Source organism: Cervus canadensis, chromosome 5, assembly GCF_019320065.1.
Source record: "Cervus canadensis isolate Bull #8, Minnesota chromosome 5, ASM1932006v1, whole genome shotgun sequence".
NCBI classification, from domain to species: Eukaryota; Metazoa; Chordata; class Mammalia; order Artiodactyla; family Cervidae; genus Cervus; species Cervus canadensis.
Window position 1 is genome coordinate 13,676,998 of NC_057390.1, and position 11,510 is coordinate 13,688,507.

Sequence of the window (11,510 nt, forward strand, 5' to 3'; positions counted from 1 at the left end):
GTATTGCTGATATGGAATATTACTCAGCTATAAAAAGGAATGCATTTGAGTTGATTCTAATGAGGCAGATGAACCTAGTGCGTGTTATACAGAGTGAAGTAAATCAGAAAGAGAAAGACAAATATCATATATTAACGCATAGATATGAACCTAGAAAAGTAGTCCTGATGATTCTACATGCAGGGCAGCAAAGGAGACACAGACAAACAGAACAGACTTCTGGACACAGTGGGGGAAGGAGAGGGGGTATGATTTGAGAGAATAGCATTGAAACATATATGTTACCATATATAAAATAAGTAGCCAATGGAAGTTTGCTGTATGATGCAAGGAACCCAAAGCTGGAGATATGTGACAACCTAGAGGGGTGGGATGGGGAGGTAGGAGCGGGGATTCAAGAGGGAAGGAAGATACATATACCTATGGCTGAATCACGTTGATGTATGGCGGAAACCATCACAATATTGCAAAGTAATTATCCTCTGATTAAAAATTAAAATTAAAGGGAAAGTGTTACTGTTGGGTGAGTTGCAATATTACATGAGAAAATCAGTCCTAATTCTCAGTTCAGTTCAGTTCAGTCGCTCAGTCGTGTCTAACTATTTGCAACCCTAAGAGTCCTAACTCTCTTGCTCATTAATTATGGTGGAATGTTCTAACTTGAAATAATTTTTATATAACCAAGGGAGACGTATGTGTTGAAGAAAATGTAAACATACAGAAGAAAATAATTTCACCACCCACAGGTAACAAACCTTAACACATTTTATTGTGTAACCCTCCAAACTTTCTTCTATGCATATAAACCTGTTCGTTTCTTATAAATATAAAATCTTTATGCACAGAATATTTTCTTACTTGACTTCTCAAGTAACTCAATCAATCAAATATGCATTTTTCCACATCAATAGAAACTGCTCCCTCAGCATCATTCTTTATGTCTGCAGGGTACTCCATTACATAGTACATTCATTAGTTATTAATCAATTTTATATGTTTACACATTTAGTTGCTTCCTAATATGGAATATTATAAGTGCTAAATGTCTTTGTTCACATATCTTTCCAAACATGTCTGATTATTTCCTCAGGTTTTTCTTTTTAGAAAAATTGTTGGGTCTAGAAGTTTTCATGTATTTATGGTTTTTATATATACTGCCAAATGGCCTTCCTTGCTCTATGGATAAGTTGTACCCTTTACATCCACTATTATTGTATAAACGTTCCTTTTTTCCTTTCGTCTTCACTGATAGTTGATTTTATCCTGCCACCTCACAGGTTGAACAGTGGTATAAAAAACAGTGTTTTGTTTTCTTTTTGATTTCTTAAATTTCTAGTGAAACTGAATATTATTTCATAGTACATTGGTTTCCTAGGGCTATTGTAACAAACTGTGATGAACCGGGTGGGCTAAAACCACAGAAATGTCCTGTTTCAGGGCTCTGGAGGCTGGAAGCCCAGAGTTAAGGTGTTGGTGGCCATGGGCCCACTCCCTCTGAAGCTTCTAGGGGAGGATCTATTCCAGGCCTTTCTCCCAGGTTCTGGGAGCCTTCCTTGGGAGACTTCTCCCTGTGCCTCTTCTCATGATCCTCTCACTGTGCGTGTCTGTCTCTGTGTCTAAACTCCTTTTTATAAGGATGCCAGTCATATTTGGGGCTTCCCAGGTGGCACTAGTGGTAAGGAATGCACCTGGCAATGCAAGAGACATAAGAGACGCAGGTTCAATCCCTGGGTCTGAAAGATAACCTGGAGGAGGTCACAGCAACCCACTCCAGTATTCTTGCCTAGAGAATCCCATGGACAGAAGATCCTGGTGGGCTACAGTCCATAGGGTCACAAAGAATCAGACACAGCTGAAGTGACTTAGCACAGTCCTATTGAATTAGGACCCACCCTAATGACCTTGCATTAACTGGTTATTTCTGGAAAGACCCTATTTCCGGATAAGGTCGAATCCAAGGTTCTAGGGTTTGGGACTTCAGTGTATCTTTTTTGTTACAATTCAAATCAGAACAGCACGTGTACTGACCATGTGTATTTCTTTTTCCTAAGGTGAACTGCTCGCTTTTCTATAGAGTTGTCTTCTTCTTTGGTTGGTAGGGCCCTTTATATAAACGCTTCATCTATCACACATGCTCCTAATGCTTCCCTTGTGTGCATGAACAGCTGCTTCAGTCAGTGGGACTCTTTGTGACCCCATGGACTGTAGCCCACCAGACTCCTCTGTCCATGGGATTTTCCAGGCAGTAACACCGGAATGGGTTGTCATGTCCTCCCCCAGGGGAGCTTCTCGACTCAGGGATTGAACTCACATCTCCTGCATCACAGGCGGATTCTTTACCACTGAGCCATCTGGGAAGTCCAACACAAAAGAGCCAACATAGCCAAAAATAAATAAATCAAATGAATATATTTTTTAAAAATCACATAGTGAATGTAAAAGTACAACCACAATAGGTGTGAGAAAGAAAACGGTTACAATCACTACTCAGTGTATGGTCCATGCACCAGCAGTAAAGGATTTACATAGAAGCTTATTAGAAAAACAGAAACTCCAGTCCCTCCAGGCCTCCCCAGTCAGGATCTATACCTTAACATGTGTCTTAACAGAATCTCAAACATTACAGGTTGAAGAGCACAAGAGTAGGAAAGATTTCACTGTTTAGAAAGGTAAGGAAAGATTTATATATATATACATATATATGCACACACACATATATCACACAGATATATACATGCACACACACATATATCACACAGATATACACATGCACACACACATATATCACACAGATATACACATGCACACACACACATATCACACAGATATATACATGCACACACACAGATATATACATGCACACACACACATATCACACAGATATATACATGCACACACACATATCACACAGATATATACATGCATACACACACATATCACACAGATATATACATGCACACACACACATATATACACACAGATATATACATGCACACACACATATCACACAGATATATACATGCACACACACATATATCACACAGATATATACATGCACACACACACACATATCACACAGATATATACATGCACACACACACATATATCACACAGATATATACATGCACACACACATATATCACACAGATATATACATGCACACACATATATCACACAGATATACATGCACACACACATGTATATCACACAGATATATACATGCACACACACACACATATATATATATTTGGCTGCACTCAGTCTTTGTTCCTGTGCAGGCCTTTCCCTCTTTCCCTAGTTGTGGTGCAGGGTCTTCTCATTGTAATGTTCTCTCTTGTTTCAGATCACAGGCTCTAGGGCAGGCGGGCTTCAATAGTTGTGGCTCCCAGGCTCTATAACACCGGCTCAATAGTGTGGCGCAGGGGCTAAGTTGCTCCAGAGCAAGTGGGGTTTCCCGGATCAAGGGTGGAACCCTTGTCTCCTGCACTGGCAGGTGAATTCTTTACCACGAGTCACCAGAGAGGCCCAGGAAAGATTTCTTGAGGAAGCAAAGACTATACTTAGACCTGAAAAAAGAGAAAGCATTAACTAAGCCTAAAAGAGAGGGAAGAGTGTTGTGGGTGGAGGGAACAGCACCTGCAAATGTGATGCGATGGAAGCTGGTGTAAATGAAAAAGGAAACAGGCCCAGAGGGCTGGACCACAGCTCACCAAGGAGAGGTGGGATGGGGGTAGGAGGGGGTGGGACAAGACTCTAGAGAGAGGCCTGATTATGTACTGATACACAGGCCTGATATACTGGACTAACATTAAATGTGTTAGGAAGCCATGATTGTGTTTTCAGCATGAGCACAACTTGATTATATTTGAACTAAGTGAAACAATTATTTGATCACTTTTGCTGCCTTTAACCTGTGAGTGTGATTAAATGAACAATATACACTAACAGATCTTTTATATTGAACTATATCAGCATTCCTCTAGCAAACCTTACTTGAACTCAACTTTTATTCTTTAAATATACTCCCACACCAGGCTGCAGCCACTGCAGACTGGACTCCCTTGGCCTCACTCCACTTCCTCGAGCGACCATGTCTGACAAACCCGGTATGACTGAGATTGAGAAATTTGACAAGTAAAAATGGAAGAAAACAGAAACACAACCGGAAAATCCACTGCCTTCTAAAGAAACAATTGAACAAGAGAAGCAAGCAGGTGAGTCGTAACCAAAGTGCGCTGTACATGCCACAAGCATTGCTTTTTTATTTCACTTCTTTTAACTGTTCGACTCTGTAGATGAAAAGAGGTTGGTACAAGTTTAAATGACCGTGCTGCCCCTTTTCACATCAAAGAATGGAGAACTACTGACAAAACCCTGGGCCTGCCTCTCCCATCTGCCTGTCCGCCTGGCAGAGAAGGAAAAGAACTTGGTTGTTAGTAAAGGAAGAAGCTGGGTGGGAAGACAGAAATCTAGAATAAAAACCTGGCCCAGGGTTTCCTTCAGGCTGTAAAATGCTATTTAATCAGAGTCCCATTTTGTTGTTCAAATTTGGGGGCTTCCCTAGTGGCTCAGAAAGTAAAGAATCCGCCTGCAATGCGGGAGACCTGGGTTCGATCCCTGGGTTGGGAAGATCCCCTTGGAGAAGGGAATGGCTATCCACTCCAGTATTCTTGCCTGGAGAATTCCATAGACAGAGGAGACTGGTGGGCTACAGTCTATTGGATCCCAAGAGTCAGACACGGCTGAGTGACTTTCACTTTCAAATGATTTTAATTACTGTAATGCACAATTTTTAATATGCAAATAAAAACTTTAAAACCTGAAATAATCAAAATAATATACTCCTAGATTTTATTCAGAAGTAGTCCCCTTAGTATTTTTGCATTCATGTTCATTCTCTAGTCTATAGGCCTTTTTGTTTGTTTGTTTGCTTGGTGGGGGATCTTTCTTTCTCTTCTTGTCTCCGGACTAGCCAGTTTTGTAAAATAAAATTCTCTGCTATCCAACAGTTTATATATCATGAGAATTCTTTTCTTAGAAGACTCGAAAGAACTCATCTATGCATGAAGTTTCTTGAACATAAATTGATAATTTATTCTAAAAAAGAAATTCATCAAGGTTTTAAAACATATTAGCATAGCATTTTGCAGAATATTTTAATAATTATAGTTCTCCATGATTAGGTCTGTTTTTTGATAACTTACTTTAATTATCTTTATTGAACTAGCCATGGTATGTATATTATCATTGTCTTGTTTTTCACAACAATGTGTTGAATTTGTTTATTTATGTTAGTGGCTATTTTTAAAAACTCTATCCATCAACTCCTCTCCCACACCTTATCTGATGAGAGGCCCTGCAGTCTTGACCATCAGGTACACATGTATGAGGCTGAGTCCATCTTAGTGCCTAAGCCACCTCATGAAAGCAACTGAACCAAGGTTTACTTGCTACCCAAACTAGGACAATCAGAGTTCTTTCCCAGGATTATTTTTTTTTGGGGGGGGCACACTATGCATCATGCAGGATCTTGGTTCCCAAACCAAGGATTGAACCTATGCCCCCTGCAGTGGAAGCTCAGGGTCTTAGCACTGGATTGCCAGGGAAGTCCCTTTCAGGATTTTTCCTATTAGAACTAGCAGGTCCTCCTTTTCCTTTCTGGTCATGTCTGGAAAGATATAACCCTTCAGTTCAGTTCATTTCAGTTCAGTCACTCAGTCATGTCCGACTCTTTGCAACCCCATGGACTGCAGCACGCCAGGCCTCCCTGTCCATCACCAACTCCCGGAGTTTACTCAAACTCATGTCCATTGAGTCAGTGGTGCCATCCAACTATCTCATCCTCTGTCGTCCCCTTCTTCTCCCACCTTCAATCTTTCCCAGCATCAGGGTCTTTTCAAATGAATCAGTTCTTCGCCTCAGGTCGCCAAAGTATTGGAGTTTCAGCTTCAGCATCAGTCCTTCCGATGAATATTCAGGACTGATTTCCTTTAGGATGGACTGGTTGGATCTCCTTACAGTCCAAGGGACTCTCAAGAGTATTCGCCAACACCACAGTTCCTTGCACAGACAACCTGTCTGTATTCCAGGCAGCTCTTTGGATACTTGTTAGCTCGTTCCTTTCCCTTTCCCACCACCCTCCCCCCACCACACTCAGACATCCCACCCTTGTGTTTGTCCAGGAGGTGTAATACCTTCTTCACATCTCCCTATCAAATACATCTTAGCTTTTTTATCCTTGTGCACAGTTTGGACTGTACCCTATGCCTCCTTACTGAGAGGGTTGTACAGTTCCCCTCTGGGTAGCTTGAGGTCCTCTTGGGCTAGCCTAGGTGAGCCAAGGGCATTCTTCCCACCTCTTGTCCTTCTGGTAAGAATGTGTTCACCTGGCCCTTTACTAAACAGCTCACCATGCTTCTACCAGGGAAGAGAGAGTCCCACTGATTATCTGTCTCATTATTACCAACATCACCTCATGTTGGGAGCATAAATGTATCCACCTATCTGGTACTCAGATGGGGCCACCCTGCAAGTCTGCTAAGAGTTTAGCTGGAACCCAAGGGTCCTGCCTCCCCGCCTTGTGTTCCTGGCCAGGAGCCACAGGCAGCAACTGGAGGCCCCAAAGCCCAGTGGATGACAGCCCCTCCCTTCCTTCCTTCAGCCCATCTCACCCACCCCCATACTGACTTCCTGAATGGCAACCTCCCTTCCCAGCCCACAATCATTCCCCGGTACTGTCTAAGTTATGGTGATGCAATGACACAAGTAAGCACACAGACCTCATTTTTAAATGTTGAAGGCAACCTTTTCATTTCTTCAGGATTCAGTGACTCACAGTGGTCCAAGGTCAGAAGAAGAATAAGCTGCTTGTGCTTGCTGTGCACTTGGACCTGAGATGTCTAGAGTTCTTCTGAGGTCCACTGACATTCTTATATCCCCAGGAGAAGCTTAATCTAGGTTATTTGCATACTCTTCTTCTTTTTTTTTTTTTACTGACTCAGTAAAATTTATTTGCAGCCCAAAAGGAAAACTGCTGTTGTATTTACAGTCATTCATGGACATTTACATGTGGCCAGTACTTGAACCACCCAACACACACACATTCATACCTAGGGTCAGTCAAATCTATTGCATACTCTGCTTATTGAACTCAAGTATATCTTTAAAACTTGTACTGCATGGTGTTTACAGCAGCTAAAGTAGTCTGTGTTTATAGAAGATGAAGTCAGTCTTTGATAACTCCCTGAATTCTCTCTTAAAGCTTCTGTCCTATCCCCAGTCTTCTTGGGACACTATTGTCGTCATGAAAAAGTGAAAGTGAAAGTTGCTCAGTTGTGTCCGACCCTTTGTAACCCCATACATCCATGAAATTCTCTAGGCCAGAATATCGGAGTGGGTAGCTTTTCTCTTCTCCAGGGGATCTTCCCAACCCAGGGACTGAACCCAGGTCTCCTGCATTGCAGGTGGATTCTTTACCAGCTGAGCCACAAGGGAAGCCCAAGAATAATGGAGTGGGTAGCCTATCCCTTCTCCAGGGGATCTTCCTAACCCAGGAATTGAATCGGGGTCTCCTGCATTGCAGGTGGATTTTTTACCAACTGAGCTATCAGGGAAGCCAATTGTCATCTTAATGCCCTTTAACTGCCACTGTTTTCACCACTTATCCCCTCCATTCCTAACACCTCCCCGCAATCTTGACAAGGCCTCAGAACAGAGGCCTCTCCTCCACTCTTACTCTTCAAAACTTGGCTGCCAGATATGTTTCCCAATTAGCAAGAGATACTTCATCTTTTGGTAAAGGGTGTCACAGGGAGTAAAGTTGTTGAGAACCACAGAGATGGTCTAATCCAATCCCACTCATGTTACAGATAAAGAATTTGAGTCCAAGAGAAAGGAAGGCTTAAGGCCGTCACAGACTCAAAGACTTCAACCAAAGTTCCTTCAATGTCATGAGAACCAGAGCCGCTTGGGTTAAGAACATGTGTGACCAGCCTCAGGTCTCCTCCTGTAGAATGCACTGAACACTGCCCCATAAGAGGTCTTCTTATGCGGGCTCATCAGTCCTTCTGCCCCCAAGGCCTGACCCATAGCAGGCTCCATGAATTATTATTATTATTATTATCATTGCTAATCATGCTAATTGATATCAATGCTAATAATGATATTAGCATTATCATTGTTGTTTCCACTATGATTACCGTAGTAATAACAGTGGGAGAGAGAGAAATACAAGATTCCCAACAACAATAATAATTATTTACCTCACACCTCAAAGACACTAAATCATGGTCTGCCATGGCACCCCTGAGAGATAGCAGGATTGTCCACAATTTTTAGAGAGGAGAAGGAAAGAAAAGAAAAGGGAAGTGTGTCAGTGGATTAATCCAAAGATAGATTGTCAGAGATAAGTGAAAAATACTGAAGACTTTGATGTTCAGCCGTAGATTGGATCTGTAAACCTGTGTTTTCAACAGAACCTAGACCTTTGCCCAACATGACATTCCAGTGCAGAACTTTCCAAACTCTTTTGACCATTAACCCCAGTAAAAATTGAGATTTTACATTTATATATATAACAGAAATAAAAGTTTTCATAAAAGTGCTGTTAACCCTTACCATGTGCCGTGAATTTGGATATTTTTTCTTTCATTCTAAATCTACTCTATTTTGTTCTTTAAACTGCTAGTTACAATCCCCTAAGTGTACTTGACTACACACTAGTGACTTAACACCCACAGTTTGAAAAATGTATCTTCAGAGGGAAGATAAGAGTACTACTAAAGAAGGGCTAGACGAGATTCTTCTCCAAGAAAGAAAGAAAGAAATGGTGTTAGGGATAAAAGTAGAAGAAAATGAATATAGAGTCACAGTTGTGGGATTAAGGAATAATAGCAGAGGTACACAGCCTCACTTATGTAGAATTTTTGCCCAAAATGTTTAACATAAATCTAATCATGCAAGTGGGTTTACCAGGTGGCTCATGGTAAAGAATCTGCCTGCCAATGCAGGAGATGCCAGTTCCATCCCTGAGTCAAGAATATCCCATGGAGGAGGAAATGGCAACCTACTGCAGTATTCTTGCCTGGGAAATCTAATGGACAGAGGAGCCTGGAGGGCTACAGTCCATGGAGTGGCAAAAAGAGTTGAACATAACTGTGCAACTAAACAACAACACATATATATGTATATGTATATGGTGGTTTAGTTGCTAAGTCATGTCCAACTCTTTCAAACCTGTGGACTGTAGCCCACCAGTCTCCTCTGTCCATGGGATTTGCCAGGAAAGAATACTGGAGTGGGTTGCCATTTCCTTCTCCATGAGATCTTCCCTACCCAGGAATCAAACCCAGGTCTCCTGCATTGCAGGCAGATTTCTTTGCCAACTGGGCTACGAGGGAAGTCACCCATATACATATACATATATGTGTGTGTGTGTATATATATATATATGTATATATATATATATATATTTTCTTTTTCAGATTCTTTTCCATTATAGGTTTTTCTAATACGATATTGAAAAAAGTTCCCCATTCAGTAGGTCATTGTTGTTTATCTATTTTATATATAGTACTGTATATGTGTTAATCCCAAATTCCCAATTTATGGCTCCCCGCTTTCCCTTTTAATAATCTTGTTTGTTTTCTATGTCTGTGAGTCTATTTCTGTTTTCTAAATAAGTTCTTTTGCATCATCTTTTTTTAGATTCCACATGTAAGTGACATCATATTATATTTGTCTTTGTCTGACTTACTTCACTTAGCATTGTTAGGGGAAGCACACTGACTGAAACCACCCGCCCTGGCCAGGAACCATACTAACCATATGCATGAGTTACTTTACAACAGGAGGTCCTGGTAAGGAACACAGAACTAATAAGCCACCACCAACCAGAAGAATTCAGGCAAGGTCAAAAGGAGATACCACATGTCCTACCACCTCCCAGAATCCTTCTTGCTGGCATCCATCTTGGCTGAGCAATGCATGCACCACCAGGAAGGACCCTGAGTCATAATGATTGGCCAAAGACAACCCTGAAATGAATCCCATCACCATAACACTCGAGACTGCAAGCCACATGGCAGAGCAGTTCTGGTTTCGCTTACCCTGCTGCTCTCTGCCCAAGTGCCTATCCCCAATAAAGCATCTTGTTTTATCAGCACATATGTCTCCTCAGATAATTCATTTCCGAGTGTTAGACAAGAGCCCATTCTTGGGCCCTGGAAGGAGTTCTCCTTTCTGCAATAGTATCTCTAGGTCCATCCATGTTGCTGCAAATGGCATTATTTCATTCTTTTTTACAGCCAAGTACTACTTCATAGGCTTCCCAGGTGGTGCTAATGGTAAAGAACCTGCCTGCCAATGCAGAAGACATAAGAGATGCAGATTCAACCCTTAGGTCAGGTAGATCCCCTGGAGGAGGGCATGACCACCCACTCCAGTATTCTTGCCTGAAGAATCCAGTGGACAGAGGAGCCTTGTCGCCACAGTTCATGGGGTTGCGATGAGTCAGACATGGCTGAAGTGATTTGGCATGCATGCACAGGTTTCAATTGCATATATGAACCACATCTTCTTTATCCATTCATCTGTCACTGGACATTTAGGTTGCTTCCATATCTTGGTTATTGTAAATAGTGCTGCAATGAACATTGGGTGCATGTGTCTTTTTGAATTAGAGTTTCTGCCTTTTCCAGATATATACAGAGGAATGGGATTGCTGGATCATATGGTAACACTATTTTTAGTTTTTTAAGGGGCCTTCATGTAATCTGTGAGTTTTATTTATATTTCCTCCCAGTTAGGTTGCCCTCTGAGATTCAAAAACTTCCCCCAGACCCGCCCGTGAGAGGGTTTCCTGGTGTTTGGAAATTTCCTCTATTAAGACTCCCTTCCCGGGATGGGTCTCTGTCCCTAGCTCTTTTGTCTCTCTTTTTATCTTTTATATTTTGTCCTACCTCGTTTTGAAGATGATGGGCTGCTTTTCTGGGCGCCTGATGTCTTCTGCTAGTGGTCAGAAGTTGTTTTGTGAAGTTTGCTCAGTGTTCAAATGTTCTTTCAATGAATTTGTAGGGGAGAAAGTGGTCTCCCTGTCCTATTCCTCCGCCATCTTGGCTCCTCCCCCTTAAGGAGCCTTCTTACTGCTCTCCATAGTGGCTGCACCAATTTACATCCCCAATGGTGTAGGAAGAGTCCCTTTTCTCCACATCCTCTCCATTTATTGTTTGTAAACCTTTTGATGCTAGCCATTCTGACCTGTGAGTGGTTGTACTTCATTGTAGCTTTGATTTGCATTTCTCTAATAATTAGTGACGTTAAACATCTTTTCACATGCCTGTTGGCAATCTGTATGTCTTCTTTGGAGAAATGTCTATTTAGATCTTCTGCCCATTTTTTAATTGGGTTGTTTGTTTTTTGACATTGAGCTGTATAAGCTGTTCGTATATTTTAGAAATTATGCCATTGTTGGTCACATCATTTGTAAATGTTTTCTCCCATTCTTTAAGTTG

At 41.6% G+C, this 11,510-nt stretch overlaps 1 pseudogene; it reads left to right on the forward strand.

Moving 5' to 3' along the window:
• Positions 1-4,090: 4,090 nt before the first annotated feature.
• LOC122442572 lies at positions 4,091-4,225 on the forward strand (annotated as a pseudogene).
• Positions 4,226-11,510: the final 7,285 nt, after the last annotated feature.